The sequence below is a fragment of the Mytilus trossulus genome, chromosome 13 (assembly GCF_036588685.1).
Source record: "Mytilus trossulus isolate FHL-02 chromosome 13, PNRI_Mtr1.1.1.hap1, whole genome shotgun sequence".
Lineage (NCBI taxonomy): Eukaryota > Metazoa > Mollusca > Bivalvia > Mytilida > Mytilidae > Mytilus > Mytilus trossulus.
In genome coordinates, this window is record NC_086385.1 from 25,908,986 (window position 1) to 25,930,661 (window position 21,676).

The window sequence follows — 21,676 nt, forward strand, 5'->3', positions numbered from 1 at the left end:
CTCGAAAGAGAAAATACAGCCAGAAATCCGAATTTTGAGCAAATATACAAAATTTCTACCTCATTTAACTCAAAAAGTAGCACATGCAGGTATATTTTTTATTACATATTTGATTTAATCAGGCAAAAAATAGCCTTTATAGAAATTTTCATCAAACTGTAAATACAGGATCGAAACTGTATCGTATGCCCTTAAGATGTCCATCTGCGTCAATATACAGAAAAATTTCAAGGTATGGAGCAAAAGTTAGTAAACCATGGCTTGATGTTTTAATGTAAACGTTTATATTCTGAAATAAGCTTTATTTTTCTTTGCAGTGCAAACGAAGATAACATTAACAGCTATTTGCATTGGTAAGTTCACCACACTTTATATATAACAACAGAGTTGTAAAATATATTGTTTAACTTAGTAATATCTTTTTGCAACATAACAATCCTTCTCACAAGTAGTTATTCACCGTTATAAGTTTTTGAGTTTTGATAAAAGGAAAAAACTACAAATAATGTTGGCGTTGCATGACGTGGTTTTGTTTATACCACGACACTTACAATTGAGATTTTACGAATTGTGCTTTAACAAAATAGAAATACAAGTACAAAATTGACATCAGCTGAACAGAATAATGTTTCAACTATTTATTTCATTCGAATATTTCAGGACACCTCATACGCTTTAGTTTATATCTACCTCCAATAAATATTAAATTAAAAAAAATCATGTTCTCCTAAAGATTATCTGATAACACAGGCAATGTTAATGACGATCATATTATATAATTCATGAATGCAAGAAAATGCAAGAATTTGGCTTATCATCATTTAGAGAATGGTCTATAAGTTTTTGTCTTCCGTGAACTTTACCGTTTGAAAAACACGTCCGCCCTTCAAACGTCAAACAAGATCTTTTCAAAATACAAATGTTTAAGGCGTGTCCAAAAAAGACATTGGCACTTTTAAATATGCACACTTTAGATATATGCAGTGAATCTAATGATCATTAATTTTTGTTTTGCTACAATTGATGATTTAGAAGTGAATATCGATGAATTGACCGAAACAATGCAACTGCTGTTGGACGTTCGTCCCCAAGGGTATCACTAGCCCAGTAGTCAGCACTTCGGTGATGACATTAATATCAATTATATGGTCATTTTTATAAATTTTATATTTGCTGGAATTTGAATTTTTCGAAAAACTAAGGATTTTCTTATCGCAGGAATAGATTACCTCAGCCGTTTTTGGCACTTTTTGGAATGTTGGGTCCTCAATGCTCTACAACTTTGTACTTGTTTTGGTTCATAGTTATTTTGATCTGAGCGTCACTGGTGGGTCTTATGTAGACGAAACGCGCGTCTGACGTATTCAATTATAATGCTGGTACCTTTGATAACAGTTAACACCACTGGGTCGATACCACTGCTGGTGGACGTTTCGTCTCCGAGGGTACTACTAGCCCAGAAGTCAAAACTTCGGTGTTGACATGAATATCAATTATATGGTCATTTTTATAAATTTCCTATTTACTGGAATTTGAATTTTTCGAAAAACTAAGGATTTTCTTATCGCAGGAATAGATTACCTCAGCCGTTTTTGGCACTTTTTGGAATTTTGGGTCCTCAATACTCTTCAACTTTGTACTTGTTTTAGTTCATAGTTATTTTGATCTGAGCGTCACTGACGAGTTTAATGTAGACGAAACGCGCAAATAGCGTATTAAATTATAATCCTGGTACCTTTGATAACATTTTACACTACTTGGTCGATGCCATTGCTGGTAGACGTCTCGTCCCCGAGGGTATCACTAGCCCAATAGTCAGCACTTCGGTGTTGACATGAATTTCAATTATATGGCCATTTTTATAAATTTCCTATTTACAAAACTTTGAATTTTCGAAAAACTAAGGATTTTCTTATCCAGGAATAGATTATCTTAGCCGTATTTAGCACAACTTTTTGGAATTTTGAGTCCTCAATGCTATCCAACTTTGTACTTGTTTTATTGTATAACTAATTTGATCTGAGCGTCACTGTTGAGTCTTATTTAGACGAAACGCGCGTATGGCGTATTTTAAAATGATAATCTTGGTACATCGTCATCACAAAACAAGTTTCACCGCTCCGTTCATGCTCAGAACATATCATTGACACTGATGGAGTAATCAATCTTAGGTTACTTATAAATGTCAGGATGATGCCCTGAAATTCAACACTGTTGATCGTAATGTACAATCCGTATGGTACCAAATTATGCGAAGCAGTGAAACTTATAAAGCACATGTATTCAATTACTCATACAAGCACGCCGCAAGAAACAACAAAACCATTAGTACCAGCAAAAATGGAACAACGATATATTGATTATGCATATGATGTCTACCAGAAACACATTGAGTACGTTAACACAAAAAATGTAACACCAGTTGTACACGCACCGCGTAAGATACCCATAGCTATCAAAGACAAAGTTAAAGCTGAACTTGATCGTATGGTGGACATTAGTGTAATCTTCATACAACAAGAACATTAACAATAGGTCAATTCTATTGATGCTAACCGTCATTAAACCAAACGGCAAAATTCGAATCTGCATTGATCCACGTCATCTAAACAACGCCATACTACGTGAACACGTTACAATCCGTAGAAGAATTAATCTCGCTGCCACCAGTGTATTTTGGCACATTCCACTAGACGAACCTATCTCAATGCTATGTACATTTATACATCCTCGAATTTCAAATGTGTGGCTTTGAGCGTTCCTGATGAAGGTAAACCCAGAAGAGCGCTTCGGATGCATTTAAATTATAAAAAGTGTTGTTTTCAGTAAATTTTAATACACCATTTAGACGCTATACTTCTGGGGAGTCCCGAAATGAACCAATCAAATTCAGTTTTACAAATGAATAAACTTTCACCTCGTACATTCCTTTTCATTAAAAAGTAATATGTTTACATTAAAATTCATTGTTTTGTACACGTGTTTTTGTTTGCGGAATGCGATTGAAACAATGGCGGATAAATGGGCTTCATTCTTCGAATCGGACGACGAAGATGAAGAATTTGAAGGGTTTTCGCAGTCAGATATTGACGAAAGTGACATTAGAAGTGTCGGCAGCGATATTAGTTTGTCAGATTTAGAAAGCGAGTCGTCTGAGGACGAGGAACCGGAGTTAGATAATGATATTTGGACAAATAATTTGTATATACCCCGAGTCACGGAGTTTTCGCAACCGTTTGGAGCAGCATTCAATCTAGAAAAGGACAAGAAAGCTATAGATTTCTTCTACAAATTCTTTCCTTTTTCACTTGTTGAAAAATTAGTGGAAGAAACAAATTCATATGCACGTACAAGCATATTAACAAAACCTGACAAAGTGAAGGTTGAAATAACTGCAGTTGAGATGATGGCTTTTTTGGGTATCCATGTGGTTATTTCAGTATTAAGAGTTCCTAATTATGCGTTGGTATGGAAAATACGAATGGCCCTTTGAGATTCCAAGTATCCCAACAATCATGACAAGAACAAGATTTGAAAGAATCTCAAGATATTTCCACATGAAAGACACTGCTAACACTCCTCCGAGAGGACAACCAGGGCATGATAAACTTTGCCATATTAGACCTGTATTGGATACGTTAACAACAACATCCTTAGAAAACTATAGGCCACATAAAGAGCAATCCATTGATGAGGGCATGATTGCTTTCAAGGGTCGACTGTCTGTCAAACAATACCTACCAGCAAAACCCACAAAATGTGGAATCAAAGTTTGGGAACGTGCCTCCCCGCACAATGGATATTTGCATGAGTTCCAAGTTTATACAGGACGTGTAGCTGGTGTTCGAGTTGAGGAAGGTCTGGGTTCAACGGTAGTTAAAGACTTGTCCAGAAATCCGGTTGGCAAATATCATGTTATATACTTGGACAAATTTTTTTCAAGTCCAGAGTTGTTCGATCAGCTTTTGCAAGACAGAATATATTGTGCTGGCACGGTAAGAATCAACCGCCGTGGAATGCCTGAAGTCATCAAGGGGGCAGAGCTAAAGGAAAGAGGAGAGACACTAACCATGCAAAAGGGAAACCTTGTGGCTACTGCATGGAAAGATAAAAAAGTAGTTACGTATCTCAGTACAAACTGTGATCCAACTCTAGTAAGAACGGTAAGAAGGAGAAAAAAAGATGGCACAGTGCAAGATGTCCCTGCTCCAGCTGTGTCTGAGTATTACAACAAATACATGTTTGGAGTTGACTTGGCTGATCAGAAAAGGATGCAGTACTCAACTTGCAGAAAAGCCAGGAATGGTACAAGTATTTGTTCTGGTTTGGTTTGATCTTGCCACTGTAAATGCCCTGATTTGTATGCAGGAATCGGCATATCAAAGGAAAGTTTCCAGGACAAATAAAGAAACTAAGTTATCACAACTTGAGTTTAGAAAAGCATTGGCCTAGCAGATGATAGAGCAGTTAAGAGGTGTAAGGAAGATAAAAGCTCCACCAGTGACTGGAAACTGTGGACTGGCACACTGGTCATTTCAGTTTGGAAAACCAGGCAGATGCAAACAATGCCTTAAACAAAACAAACGACATGAAGTATCAATAGGATGCAGACAATGTAACGTCAAACTTTGTATAAAGAATGACTGTTTTAAGTACCACGAGGAACTGTTGAAGTGAATCTGTGGCATTATTCATGTAAATAAATAGGAATATATATTGGAATTTTTAGGAAATTATATATAATTATAACAAAATTGTTAGTGGATTAATTAGTGCACATAACTGGATTAAAATCAGGAATATGAAAATTCAAACAATTGTGAGTAAAATGCATTTTTATTTTTTATTTCTATACAGTAATTGCTGAATAATTTCATATTTAATTAGAGTACTGATTACACCGCTGTAGATATTTCTCTCACTGCAAATTATCTCTGGTAGTTAACCTACAAATAAGCTGCAGTGGCTAACTAATCAGCTGTGTGTAGTAGTGAACTGTATGATTGCCTGTCAGTGGTAGATAAGAAGTGAAAAATAAAATCACAAAAATAGTGAACTCCGGGTAAAGTTAATCGGAAAGTCCCTAATTACACGGCAAAATAAAATGACAAAACACGTCATAACAAATGGACACCAACTGTTTTCCTGACTTGGAGCCGAAGCGATAATCGACGACATTCTTATTTGGGGATCAGACCAAATAGAACATGGTATGCGTCTCAAACAAGTTCTACACCTAGCGCAATAACACAACTTGAAACTTAGTGCCGGAAAATGCGACATCAGTTAACCGAACAAAAAAACATACGTATGACACAGTCTAACAAGTGAAGGTGTGAAACCAAGCATAAAAAAAATCCGTGCAGTCAATAAAATGTCAAAACCGGAGTGCGGCAAAGATCTACAAACCCTCATGGGTTTTATTCAATATCTTGGCAAGTTTAAGCCAAAGATGTCAACAGTCAGTGCATCGTTAAGAGAAAAACTAGAGAAAAACACTGTATGGCACTTGGATGAACAACAAAGAACTTGCTTTTAAAAGTTGAAAGAAATGGCAACAAATGCACCACTGCTTCAATACTACGACCCGAACAAGCTGCTTTCACTCAGTGTTAAAACCAGTAATGTATGCCCCACGTGCGCTTACTCAAACACTAAAATGATATCCGCTGATCGAGATAGAAACTCTGGCAATTATTCATTGATGTAATGAATTCCCTTTCCTTTTTAAATTTTTTGGATACGAGCATCGCTGATGAGTCTTTTGTAGACAAAACGCGCTTCATGTGTAAATACAAAATTTAAACCTTGTATCTATGATGAGTTTATTTTCCATAAGTATGCATATTGACGCCGAGTTCAAATAGAGACAGACCATACACCGCGCCAGTCATCTTCCTGAAATCGCTACAACAAAAATCGTAATAGCCCTAGATTACAGAGACTCTTAATTGTATTAGAAAAGAATTATCTTAAAATTGATTACAAACCAGGAAAGGTAATGTATCTCAGTCGATCGTTCCTAAAGGAAACTATGAAGTATTCAAATTATCTTAACTACACGTGAATGACATTCATTAGATATCACATGCCGATTTCGGATATTGCTAGTCACAGACTTTTCAAGCCAGTTCGCATTGGAAAAGATGAAAAAGAGAAAAGATCTTTTCTAAATCTTTCCTTTGCCAATAAAGGTCTCGATGGCGTCAACCTAGGCAATGTCCTTCATCATAAATTAGTTCAATCAAAAATACCTCCTTATTTCAAAGACCAGTCTGAACCAATAATTTATTATACCTATACCAAACCTATTGCAACTAAAATTTTCAATTACAAACGCGTTTTGCAGGATCTCGATATTGACGACTTCAAATCTAAACCTCCTGATTGCACTTGTGCTAGTTCCCAATTCACATATAACCCTGCTGGCCACGTTATTACCGGCGACCTTAATATTGTTGATAACACTTCTCTACGAAACGTGTTATCGAAAGGTCCGAAATATCGTGAGCCTAAATCCATCAATTGGAAATACAACTTTAAAATTTTGATGGATTCAGTCGAGGATTATGCCAGGCAATGGGTTAAGCGCGTGAAGGAAAACGTAGACACTCTATCCGAATGGATTAAGGCAGTGGGGTCGTTAATACAAATGATAATTAAGAAACTGAATGGGTCCATCAATACCCATGCTACGTCAATCTTCAAAGATCCAAATGTTGCTTAACACCTATCTGACCTCCATGATACATATGTTGTTGTCCCCGCAGACAAAGCTCCAAATAACATCGTTTTTGTCTGTAAAAGTTATTACATTAATTGCTTGATAAACGAATTAGGTATAGACAATTCACTTGGAAACCCAACATATACCCTCACGACACTTACCAAAGAGGAAATCCTTGATAATCATTGGTCTGTTCTTTGTTCCTTTGGTATATCAACCAAAGATGAAGAACTGGATCTTCCATCACTGTATAGGATACCTAAACTACATAAGTGTCCTTACAAACAACGGTATATTGCTGGGTCTTCCAAGTGCTCCACGAAACCCCTTTCTAAATTATTAACATCCATTTTATCACCAATCAAAGACGGGCTGCAAAGTTATTGTGAAACTGCCTATTCTAGAGGTGGCGTGAATCAGATGTGGATACTTAAAAATTCCAAAGATCTTTTAGAGTACATAGAATCTAACTCTCTTTCATCTTGTAACAGTATTAAAACATTTGACTTTTCTACTCTATACACAAGTATTCCACATTCCAAACTAAAAGACAAATTAAAAGAGTTGGTATTACTTTGCTTCATAAAAAAGAATGGCCAACGTAGATACAAGTATCTTGTCTTAGGGAGGGATAAATCCTACTTTGTAAAGAATCATTCTGATTCAAACAAAAAAAATTTTGAAACCAATATTATCAAGATGCTTGATTTCTTGATTGACAACATATTTGTTACGTTCGGAGGACGTGTTTTTCAACAGACTGTCGACATCCCAATGGGAACAAACTGTGCACCTCTACTTGCTGACTTGTTTCTTTATTATTATGAGCTGACTTCATGCAGGAACTTCTTAGGAAGAAAGATAAGAAGTTAGCAATATCCTTTAACTCTACTTTCCGCTATATAGATGCCGTTTTTCACTAAATAATTCAAAATTTGGTGACTATGTGGATTGCATCTATCCCATCGAATTGGAGATAAAGGATACTACAGATACAATTAAGTCGGCTTCATATCTTGACTTATATCTAGAAATTGACAATGAGGGTCGGTTGAAGACAAAACTTTACGACAAAAGAGATGATTTCAGCTTTCCAATTGTGAACTTTCCATTTCTAAGTAGCAACATTCCAGCAGCACCTGCATACGGGGTATATATCTCCAAATTGATACGATATCGCCGTGCTTGCATTTCCTATCATGAATTTCTTGATAGAGGATTACTGCTTACAAGGAGGCTATTAAACCAAGAGTTCCAAATGGTGAAGTTGAAATCATCCCTTCGTAAATTGTACGGACGCCATCACGAGTTGGTTGGCCGTTATGGAATAACCGTTTCACAAATGATATCGGATATGTTCCTTACGTCGTAACTACAATACCCTTCCCTTTCTTGAATTTGACCTACCGAATTAGACATTTTACCGGATTTGTGGTCACACAAGGAACACGACGGGTGCCGCATGTGGAGCAGGATCTGCTTACCCTTCCGGAGCACCTGAGATCACCTCTAGTTTTTGGTGGGGTTCGTGTTGTTTATTCTTTAGTTTTCTATGTTGTGTCATGTGTAATATTGTTTTTTCTGTTTGTCTTTTTCATTTTTAGCCATGGCGTTGTCAGTTTGTTTTAGATTTACGAGTTTGACTGTCCCTTTGGTATCTTTCGTCCCTCTTTTTTTGCACCAGCAATGTGTGCTTATTTCAGAAAGAAACTGCAAATGATGAGTTTTTTCAGGAATTCAAAGATATCATATTTAATGAATGGCCACATGAAAAATCTTAACTTTTACACTCTTTGAGTCCATATTTAATATACTTTCCGTGATGAATTATCAATCATTGATGAACTATTGTATAAGTCAAACAAAGCAATTTTACCAAACGCGCTACGAAATGAAATGTTTGACAAAATACATGAATCACATCTTGTGATCGTTAAGTGCAAAAGCTGTATACGTGATGGACTTTTCTTGATGAGTATTGGACAGGACATTGAGGATAAAGTTAAGTATGTGAATGTTGCGCTCCACGCCAGTCTCTTAATGCAAAAGAACTAAAATAAATGCCTGAAATACCCGATCGACCTTGGTCGAAACTTACCGGAGACCTATTTGAATATCATTGGCTATTTTAAGGACTTATGTCAATATTTTGTTAAGTTGACGAATTAATTTCTGACAATGATCCTCAGTTATCTTCGATGGAATTCAAAAGATTTGCAACCGAATATGGATTTAAACATACAACGACCAATGTGGTCATTATAAAAGATGCGAAATCAACCTGTTAATTTTGACTAGCAAAACAGTTTTACTATATTATGATTCATTTGTATCCGTTTTTCGTAAATATTAATGATGGAGGATCTAAAGCAATACAATGTTGGTAACTTCGTCATCATTGCAGTTTGTTTTTTAAATTATCCGTTCACCTGATTGAAGGAACAATTTGAGTTTGCTTTCACGTAATGAACATTTGAATTAGATTAATGATTATTTAACGATTTGTGCGTTCGACTTTTGACATTTGACTACTAATATGTTACCGTTGCAAAACACAGTTGTATCAATTTCTTTTGCATGCTGATTTATTATTAAATTTTGCTTTTAGAAGGAATACTTAATATGAAGATAAACATTGACGGTAACGGTAAATCTTGAAACACATTATATGTACACCGCAAGTTTTTTTTCTCATAAATGCACGTCTCATAAACTACACTGTTCTTTTTTAATCCTGACAAATAAAGGTCAAATCAATTTCAGACTTAAAAATGTAAGCTTTTATATACCATTGAGTAGTTATACGTTCTAAATTTCAATTAAGGAACATTATTCAAAGTAAATTTTATGCTCAATAAAGAATAACTTTGACGAGATATGAAAATTGAAATTAAAATGATGAACATAAAAAATATTGTAGGAATATGATATCACAAAGTAATATTATCAAAAGATATTATTTCATAGTTGTTAGCAATTAAATACAATTCTAAGATGTTCACAAACGATGTAAAATGCCTCTCTTTATTTTAAAAGATTTTTCAATTCAAATACCGACGAATTCAATCTATAGGTTGTTAATGTTACGGGTGTTCATTTACTCGTGTTAAAGATGATATCCTCACATATTTAGTGGTTATTATGCCCAACTTACGATAGTAAAGTGGCATTATATTTTCTAGTTCGTGCGTACGTTCATTCGTCTGTTCTTCCGTCCGTTTGTCCCGCGTCAGGTTAACTTGGAACTTAGTACAAATGTTCCCCATAATATGATCTTTCTAATTTTAATGCCAAGTTAAAGTTTTTCAAAGTCCATTGAACAAATGAAAATTATGATGCGAGGTTCAGGTCCAGGTTTTTGGTCAAGGTAGTTTTTGATGAAGTTGAAGTCCAATCAACTTAAAAATTAGTACACATGTTCACTGTGACATGATCTTTCTACTTGTAATACCAAAATAAAGTGTTGACTACAATTTCACGGTCCACTGAATATAATAAATGATAGTGCAAGAGGGGCATCTTTGTACAATGGACACATTCTAATTTTTCTAATGTTTTACTTTTATCCTTTTTATAATGTATATATTCATCTACAGGTTTGATGTTTTTGTTTTCTATGGTAGTTTTGACTGATGAATTACTGGACAGATACTGCAGAAAAGGTAAAACTATATTATATGTCAATTCAGATGACATATTCTGTTTTATCAACATACCTATCCATTACATATGAATTGAAGCACACTTCATCGACTTTTAAACTACATATATGGTCAAATATGGTAAAACGGATGTTTTATATGATAATATCTTCTACCGTAAGAACATTGCTAGCATTCTTCACATGCGCAGATCTTATAGCCACATTTACCACAATTAGGTTGCAATTAAGAGGTACAAAACAAACTCAAAATGAGTCGGGCAAACATAGGAACATGGCTTCGGGTCAAACAAACGTTAACATGTCTTTGTCGCAAACCCAACATGATCACTTTTGAAATCAAAGATAACCCTAGTCGCGAAATATTGACCTGAATCACTGGTAAGCAATTCATGTTTTATCAGCCAAACCGATAAATTACAGCTAAAATATCAGAATAAAAAAGTGAAAAAGATACCAACAGGTCATATCATAGTTCCAACAATTTGTACAGACCGCCTACAAAATATTTAAAAAAACATTAAATGTGATAGTGCACAAAAAAAACGAAAAACATAATTTGTTAACGTGTATCGGAAAAGTCAGCAATGGTAAACGTCATATTTCGTCTTTGGTCAGTAAAAACTTCTGGTATGAAGTTATATGGTAATGGATACAAAATTATCTCTTGTATGATCATAATATCTTATAAACAAATATGCAACCATTGATTGGTACATGTAAAACTTGAGTTTTACAAATGAAAAGAAAAAAAAGTTTGCAAGTTCTAAGCATTTTAGGACAATATATTATTAGTATTGATAACGTAGTAGAGAGAAAGAACACAAGTTTTGAACAATAAATAGAAATGTTGATCGTTAGGAAATGAGCATAATCTTCTTTGAAACAATTTCAAGCATGTATAAGAATGAGAAGTGACTGAGAAAGATGCAATGAAGTGACAAATATATGTGTTTACATGTATCATTGACTTATACTTTTAGAAAGTCAAAGCAAACAATTTGTAAAAATCAGAATGTTTAAGATCTCGCTGAATGACGAATAAAATTATATGGCTATGTAATACATTGAATGTTAAAACTTTAATGTATGTTCCTTTGTTAATCACTTAATGAAGCTGCTAATTTAACATCATATGATTGCAAGTTGTATACGAAATGTTTTCTTGTAATTGTAGTTTACTTTCTTTACACGCCACAATGTCACCAAAGTCACAAAAAGGTCATAGAGGGTGAAGATTTTGAACTGAATTACAAGTTGTCGACTGACAGATTTCCAATTCGCTTTTTGAAAAATGGTGCATTTTTACCAGAAACAAATAATGTCATGAGGCGTATAGCTGGTCGTTGGAAAACTTTAGTGATCACTGGCATTACTCTTAATGATGAAGGAACATACTGTTTGGAAGTTAATCACCAGATTTATGAACTTGTAAAATTGAGTGTTCAATGTATGTTACATGTATCTGTACAATTAACTTATTTTGAAAAGAATAATATGTCCTTGTTATTGGGTCAACCTACCATTAAAAATATATATAACGAAGAAGACAGCAAAAGGTATCAGTACTGCCTTTAACAAGGAAAAAATCACAACCGTATGATTCACAACTTGGTTTATGCCAAAAACATATGTTACGAAACATGTTTATAGCTGTTTAATATATATCCGACAATATACTACAATTGAAAAGAACCCGACGAGAAAATCAAACATTGTACTAAAAAAACATTAATTTTGTAACTGTTCATTTTAGAATAGACAACACCCATAAAACCGCTAATAAACTCTTTGCATTGCTTGGATGGTGCAGATACTCATCTTATTGTGACGTACAAACTAAAATTATCTTTTCGCATACGAGAAAACTGAACATCTACTATCTTTATATCATTGAGGTGCACTGCACAATTACTATTAAGTACAGACTATATTACAACGACAATAGAGGAATTTCTAATGTTGGTCGCGTTTTAAATAAATCTACTGTTCGCGATTGTTATAAGTTTAACCCAAATTCTGTTTACATTTAGAAAATAATAGTATATTGACATGCTGCAAAATGTTGTTATTTTATAAAAGGTGTGTTTACTTCAAAAATCGAAACACAGGAGTGCATTGAAGGTAACCCGATTCAGTTGACATGTTCTGTGTATGATGATATCATTGAAGTCAAATGGTACAAAGAAGAGGAGGAATTACAATTTCACAGATATTTGATAACTAGCAGTGAAAAAAAGCGCATGCTAACAATTGAAAACTCAATCGTTAGTGATTCTGGAATGTATCATGTAAAAGCTTGTTCTGTCCAAATACACATTCCAGTAACAGTAAAAGGTTTGTTAACAAACAGCTACCAAATTGTTTATAATTTATAATTATACTTTCATCAGTATCATCATAACTACATTCGAATTAGAATAAGGGTAGAACTATTTCAATTATTTTAAAAACTAAGAATATGGAGTATCCATAAATGAAACACAGGCATCAAAAACACAAAGAAAGCAAAAGCAAAGCTCTTGTAGTGCTGATCTTCATCTTTAGGAAACAGTTATGCATTCAACACAAAACAAACAACAAAACATATTACCTAACTGCATACAACTTAGCTCCGGTTTGAGCGTTATTCTTTGAATATTGTCCAACTAGACTTAAAAAGATGTGACACCACAAATTATACCCTGTGATCATGAAAAAAACTATCAATTTTTAAATTGTGAATGATAAAAAAGGCATTGAGTAATAACTAATATTCTACTATTTCAGTGACGTTCAATCAATTTGTCATGGGTTTAATGATTCAGTATTTGAACGTTGTAATGTCTTTGAAGTACATTGATTAAAGATGATTTAAGTTGTTGTTTGGGTTTTATATTTCGTGTAATTTTCTCCTCTAGTGTCATTTAGTACTTTGTTGATACTGTTGTCTGATATATTACTGATTTCTAAATAAAAAAAACGGAAGTATTAAAGAAAATACAACTAAAACATCGTGAAAATCAGATTGAGATCCTTTCAATTTGAACTGTTTAATATAATAATGAAACTAAAACGATAACAAAGCATACAAAATTAAACCGATAATGTAAGACTACTAAAACAGTCAGGACTGTCACCTGTCATTTTATTAGTAGTTCTGCAGTTCTTTTTGTATACTAAACCATAAATGTAATGCATTACAATCTCTAATGTATTTTTTTTTTACATTTTCAAAAGCTGAAAAAATATCTAAATGAAGCTTACATAAACGAAGTCACTGAAAGCATACCCTTTTTACTATCCTAAAGCATTATAAGTATGCAAAATTTTGATTAAAATCATCCTGCCTTAGTAACTATTAAATGTTAACTTCAATTTTTATTCATCTCTAAACAGCAATTATAACACGACATTTGGAAAATGTAACAAACATGGAAGGCTTAGATACAATCCTTGAGTGTGAAACAGAAGAAGAAAATCGTCCTGTGCAATGGTTTAAAAATGAAGAAGAGATATCTTATCAGTCAGACAGAATCAAGATGATAGGAAAAATACACAGCCTTACAATATTGCAAACAAGCCTTGAAGATAGTGGTACATATACCGTTAAAACCAAAGGCCGCATTAGTCACGCTGTGTTAACGGTAAAAGGTAATGCAACTCATGTTCTCATAAAATCTTACACTCCTCAATATATATATGCCTATTCGTGATAGAAATTATTTATTTATGTTGTAAATAGAACAATGGAATCATTGCTGACACATGTTCACCTTTATAGACGTCTGTTGATGCATTATTACCAACTCATGGACTAGTACGGCTGTCAGGTGGGGAAAATTTCATAATCGATAAATTTAAAAAGAGACGAACCATTATTTGTGATCGTTGTGTCCTTTTTCACTTTTTATAGTCAGACCATTGTTATATTATAGTTCGTTTCTGTGTGTGTTACATTTAAACGTTGTGTTTCCGTTGCGTCGTTTGTTTTCTCTTATGTTTGAGTGTGAATTCACATTACTAAAAGACATGTCACGGTTCTTATCTATCCCAAATTTATGTATTTGGTTTTGATGTTATATTTGTTATTCTCATAGGATTTTGTCTTATGCTTAGTCCGTTTATGTGTGTGTTAATTTTCATGTTGTGTCGTTGTTCTCCTCTTATATTTAACGTGTTTCCCTCAGTTTTAGTTTGTTACCCCGATTTTGTTTTTTGTCCATGGATTTATGAGTTTTGAACAGCGGTATACTACTGTTGCCTTTATCATGTTTATTTATATCTTTCTATTTCACAATTAAGCAAAGGTAAAAAATTGTCGATTTTGGATACACAGGCCTAGTAGTGCCATAAATTCTCGTCGTTACACACGGTTTCATAAAACATGTAAAATTTTAAATCTCCTCGATTAACCGTGAAAGGGCTTTCAACTATTTGATAATTAATAATTGGAGTATAATGTGGTTGCCTCGGTATTGATAATTAAAATAGGCCTTTATGAATCAAAGAATGTACAATGTAATCAAAAATCAATATACATACTAATAAATACTGTTTAAACATATTTTATTTGCGTAAATGTGCAAAAGGGATGAGACACAAGTTAATCAAACTTATAAAGTCTTCTCCCACTAAATACTGTTCTAATGAATGATTCGCAGTAATTCAATTTTAGAGTCGTTACATCAAAAGAACCTCCTCTTAGATTAATAATGATTAAAACGGATAACCTTTATGTACACCATGTCATAAACAGTACTGGACTCTATCAGTACAGAAATTAATTCTGAAGTTCTGAAGCTTATATTATTCTATGAAGATTTCACTTACAATACATTTGCTCTTCCAACATTGGCACACATACTGAATACAGTTTGATTTGTATCCCAGTAACGATTCACTTCATCATTCTAAAAAGGGCATACTAGTCCTAATAAGAAAAAATATATGCAATGTCTGTAAAAAAAATGCTCAACGACAACTGACAACTGTTCTAAGTAGCACAATGTATTCTATTAGTAGTCCACACAAGAACCCAAATTGTCTGTCAAACCTACTGCTATATCGAAGGTATATTTCCCAAAAACTTGAAAAAGAAATATGCACTTGCTATTCAAACCGCTTTCCTCTAACATACGCAATACTGTGCAATTAAACATTTGTAGTGATTCCAGCCTTTCCATTGTAGTATATGGAACCTTAAAGTACAATTTCAGAGAGATACATACACTTAAACACAAATTATTGTCCATAAACTACAAACATGCTTGTTTTTTGCCCCTTGTTGGCCCTAAATTCTTATACTGTTGGCACCATAACCCCCAAAATGAATCTAAACTTCTACTTATGCTATTAAACATTGTGGTATAATTTCCCACCAATTAAAATACTTATACACAATTTAATATCCTGAAAGTAGAAAAATGCTTGTTTTGGGTCCCTTTTGGGCCCCTAATTTCAAAACGGTTGGAACCATTATCCCAAAAATTAATCCCAACCTTCGTTTTCTGGTATTGAACCTTCTTAATAAATTTCATAAAGATCCATTATGACGACGACATCAAACCATTATACGATAAAAAAAAAATGCGGTCGTATAAAAACTCGTTTCAATTGCATATCTTTACATGTTGATTTTCTTACATATTATCAACAATACATTTATTTACTATCTATGTACATAAATTATCGAACCATGCAACTTGAATGATTAAAACAGTATGAAAGTGAATCAATTTATGTGATTCAATACAAATGATAGGGGGTTGTTATTAAAAACAATAATAAGCTAATATCATAGAAAACAAAACAATACAGAAAATATAAGCACAATGTAAAAAACAAAACAAAACCTTTTTTTACAAAACCAATGATAAGCTTATATATAAAATGCTAATTATACAAGCTAATTTTCTGCGGCGGGACACATTTGTATATATACAATCGATGAAAAAGATGTTGTTAGTATTACAAGTAGAACTTAGCAGATGCCACTGTACTGGCGTTTACAAAGTTTTCCTAAAAATAACCCTCGTTCAATAAAAATAACATTTTCTTCTAAAAGAATATTTTACTAAACAAACATCTATCAATAGACAATTTCGTTAGATAGAATAATGTTTGTTTATACTATCCTGGGGTAGTTTCTTGCCCAGTGTTCAAAATTTATTCTTATATGATGCTCTTACAACGCTTTCAGTACACACCCGTGAAAAATTTTTAATATATTCGATCAGCTGTTTCGATCGGACGCCCATGTGATATGCTGTTTTATGAGTGAGTTGTTCGCAGTCATTGCACGATATGGTGTAATAATATATGCATTGTACGGGCAAATACACGAGTATGAAACCAAAAGTCATTAATAACATTATTAACGATGCAAAAATGTGTCATAAGCCAAATTTTTGTTGTACTTATAAGTAAAATTATCATTTAAATACATGCAAACCTATCAAAGATATTATTGCAAATAGTTTAATCATTTCAATAGTTCACTTTGTTCCGTTCTTTTTTTTCAGTGTAATACTAAAAAGTGATTTGTTTTTACGAAAATGGCAAATATTTGCTTCGATCAAAAAGAATTGCCGTATTTATCCCATTAGAATAGAAATAATGAGGGCTTGAATTCTTACCGATTTTACCATGCTCGTTAACTGTTTATCATTAAGGGCCAACCCGTGGTAAAACCAGTTTAATGTCAAGCCCTCATGAATTATTTCTTCCTTTATCAAATTTTTGCAGTCGGGCGGTTTGATGATGTACGTTTTGAGAGTTTACTTTTAAAGGGAGGCATTACTAAGGATAGGTACTAAATCATGGTTTAACATTCTGTTTAGTTTCAAAAGATATGTTGATGCAAATTACTGCTACGAAAATAAAAACAAAATGTGTTATTTTCCACTTTTCGTCAGACTAAGAGTTTTACTCCTGGGTTAGCTGTTTTCTTCGTTGTGGTACCCAATAGTACGGTGGCTATGTGGAAAATTGTACACATTCTGCTACAAGCATTAAACTTGGCACAAAGCTTCCTCTAGTTTTACTCTTCAATTTCAGATAAGGAGGCAATATGTAAAAATGCACCACTTCCAGTAAATTTACAATATGGCGGATACATATTTTAATATCGAAGGCTGGTGTGTGAAAGGGTGTAATAATCATGCTAAAACTATATAGAAAATATGTCTAATAAGGTGGACAGAGAAATATCAAATTTTAATATTCAACTTTTTTCAAAATGTAGAGAAGTGTTGTGTGTGCCGGTCTTTAAACTTTATCCTCAAACAACTTATTCTCTATCATGTTTAAAATGTTTTAACACAAAGCTACATGTAACACTTCTAGTAAAAAAAACAAAAATGCGTTAATTTCAAAGATGAGTACTCAATTTGTATCCTCGATGTAGAGTTTTGGAAAAGTTTTTTTCAATGTGTTGCTATTAATCACAAAAGTACAACTAGTAAATTATCTTTCAAAAATACTTATATATGGCTTCAAATACATGTCTAATCACAATCACCACTACAAGCACAAAAGGTAGTGTACGGGAGACCCGACTGTCCACATTTACATCGACAGCGGCGTCCTTTCTTATATCAACAATGTAAACGCTCCTGAAAAAATGATGAAGCATCAGAAAGAGCTGCCAAACAAGGTTCTTTTTTTATCATCTTTGTCCATAAGCGCCTGGGTAAAGTAGCATGGAAACCAATTACCTGCTCGTATTAATGCGTAATTTTCAAAAATATTGATTTTATAATGTCATTGATACGTGGTTTTGATGTACGTTGGAACAAACTCATTAGATGGGATTAACGATGCAATAAAAATAGCACAAAAGGGAAGATTAATTTTAAGGCTACTCTGCTGACTCGGTCTAGTTTTTTTTGTCATATAAAACGTGCAATATACCAAGCCGGGTGTGAATCTGGCACGTGCTTCAAATCAGTTTCTATGTTACCTAGTCCATGCGTTTTTCGATGGCGAAGGAACAAAGCTGATTAATGGGAACCTTTTTGGACTGCCCTATCTGGGTCCTTTTTATCTTGTCAGGAGCTTGTACATTGTTGATGTAAGAAAATATCCCGTAGTCGTTGCAAATGTGGAAAATTTGGTCTCCTGTGCAATGCTTTATGTACTTTTGGTGGAGCTTGTGAATAGACATGTTTTGCTGCTAAGTATACATGTAAGTAATTTGAATTATGTTTTAGTACTTTATATACTTTATGATTTTTTAATCAATCCATCCAAATCCTTACATCAATGATATAGATTGAGTATTCATCTCTGAAAGAAACGCCACATTATTTTTTCTATCGGAAGTGTTCACTTTGTTTTAAAACATTTTATATATAATAGTGAATTAGTGGTTAGAGGATAAACATATGTTCAATGACGGCACAAAACACTTTTCTTCATTTTGGATATTACTGGAAGTAGGGTTTCAAAGACTTGTGTGCTATATACTAGTATTGTATCCATGGATTTTACCGGAAGTTATGTTTTTCAAAACATATGATCTATATACTTTATCCAAAGTAGCCCAGGACAATGGTGTGTGCGGAATATAATGATAGTAGCAGGATTATAACACCTCTTCACATACCAGCCTTCGTAATTGATTTGATTTAAGGTGGCACCCTACAGATATAGCAATTTTTTCCCCCCATTGAATTTGTGTTTAAATTTGCATACATATACTATGCAATGGCCTCTATAAAAATTTGAGTTAAAAATAGTATGTCACCAGACTCGTTTCCATGGTAACGGTCGCCAAAGTTGGTATATCACGTGTATGCATAAAAAGATACCTGATGTAGAAACTCTGGATTTTTTTTAAGCCTTTGAAAGTATTTTGAAAGGTTTGTTTTACATTTATTACAAAATTATTATTTAAAATGAAAATAAAACACAAATAATGGCAGTTTTATTCATTTTAATTGATTTCAGCTCCAATTTCATCAACATTGCACCACCAAAAAAAACACAGATTTTGTTAAAAATTTCTATTTTTCTTAAATTTCCAAAAAAATGGTCCAATGAATATTTTTTTAAATTTGACATAAGATGGTCATTACAATGAGCTTTGAAAAGAAATCAAAAAAAATATGGGTCATCAGACTATTTTTTGCCCCAAAAACGTTTTTGTGACCCCTAACGAAACAGTGATCAACAGCAGTTTTTTGTATATCATTCATCATCGGTGACCAAACTTCACCAAAGTGTGACATATGTTGTCATATCCTTTGTTAAACTTTCACAGAATAATAGTTTCACAAGGCAATGAAATGAGAACATTTATTTTGTTTCTATGAACAACGGTTACCATGGCAACAGGACACGAAGTTGGAAAATTCAAGTTTTTGCATTGTTCTGATGTGCAAGAGTTACAACCAAACAGACAATAGAAGATCAAATCCCATGATTTTAGAGCAACAACACATGGCTTCTATGTAAATGTGAACAAATACTATGATACATTATAATGCAGCTTACATTAGCATTACTGTGGTATTAAATGAGCAAAATAAATTAGTCAGAAGTTAGCAAAAATCACCAAATATTTATTTTTTTAATTTATTGAGATAACAGTCATGCAAGTAAATGGTTAAAAAGACTTTGTCACCTTTTCCACAATAAATGATTTAAGTTGATGAAGCATAATGATAATACATTATATATTTCAGTTGTCATAGTAACATAACCAAAAAATTATGAAATTATAACCTTTTCAAAGGTTTTTCAACTTTCTTTATTTTGAATGCCTCAATAATCAAGCTAACATATAATTGTTATATTTACAAATATGTAAATAGTTTACTCCTCTGATTCAGTCAAGTATTGATTGATAGTCATAGCATTATTAAAGTTCACTTTGTTCTCAGTCCAAATTGTCAATCCTTCTATATTGAATAGTACATGTTGCTCCCAGTCAGATATATCATATTACTATTAGTTGCAATTCTTTTCTTTTAAAATCTTTGTTTTCTGGTTATCTGTAAGTGTTTCCCTCTCTAATTTCTTATTCATACTTTCCCAAACTCTCTGGGTAAACTTTCCTGGGGAATATTCTGATGCTGCGTTTACCTGAAAGGTTAATTTATTTATGTGTAATGAAAAGGTGTAATATATACAAATAAACTACTTAATCTATATATTATTTCAGTGAGTGCAAAATTAATCCAATCATGCATTACATAATCAATTTAAAAAGATTATAGTATACCTGACTAACAAAGGTACTCCTTAAGTGTTTTATACATTTTGTAATATGATATATGGCCAGGTTTTTGAAGTGATTGCAATAATTAGGTCAGCTGATGGGTATGCATTTTATATTGCTTCTGCATATGATGGACATCCTTTTGAGTGGTTTTTGTTATGTGTACAATGACACTTTGGACACTTGGCAATATATATGCTATAGGCAGCATTATAGTTTCCAATGCAAATTCAAGGTCTACATGTATATTTGATAGGTGTGACCTTTACTGTCTACCTTAAATCAATACAGTTGAACTGTTCTTTTTGGTATAAATTTACATATACAGCATGTGACCAAGTTTGTGATAAACATAAGTAATCTACATCACATAGTTATCTTCATTTTCATAATTTTGGCACATAAGAACCATTGGCAGTCTTGATAATATACTTTGTATTTGAATTATAAAATACAGTACAAATCAATAGTGTAAAATGTGATCACTGTGACCTTCTTTTGTCTGGAAGCTGAGTTACTAACTGAGACTGTGAGAGTATATATATAAGTTTGCATGATCTGACACCTTTTAGTTGCTGAGATATACATTTGTTGTATATGAAATTGGATGTTTAATGTTACCAAAGTCAATGAAGTGGAAAATGTAGGTCAGTGACATATGTGTACAAGTTTACATGATCCTTCATTTTATAGTTGAGTCTACTAAATATATTGTCCAAAAAGAAATGTTATAAATGCCTGCAAAACACCATTATTAGATTAAAAAGTATCAAATGAAACCTCAAGTTTTTTCTCAAAGGTAACTACATGTAATCATCCTAAAATGTATGTATTTACCATTGACAGCCATCCTTCATTTTTCTGCATAACTGCTGTTAAAAACCTGCTGTTAAATGATTACCATGGGACCTACAATTGATAACAAATATAAAAAAAACTTAAATAAGTAAATTTATATTATATAGATTTATAATAAGTGAGAGTTTTAAATTACTTGTTATCAATGTTGGTTGTTCAATATCAAAATAATGAAAATAATGATAAAAAAAAGCCATTTCTTTTAATGAAAAAACTATAAATCCAC

The 21,676-nt window shown here is 33.1% G+C and overlaps 1 long non-coding RNA gene across 1 annotated transcript; it reads left to right on the forward strand.

Annotated features, from left to right (window-relative positions):
• Nucleotides 1–316: 316 nt before the first annotated feature.
• Nucleotides 317–11,776, forward strand: LOC134694979 (uncharacterized). The gene is made up of 3 exons (XR_010102666.1): nt 317–353; nt 10,324–10,389; nt 11,566–11,776. It is a non-coding gene; the product is annotated as an uncharacterized LOC134694979 (long non-coding RNA).
• Nucleotides 11,777–21,676: the final 9,900 nt, after the last annotated feature.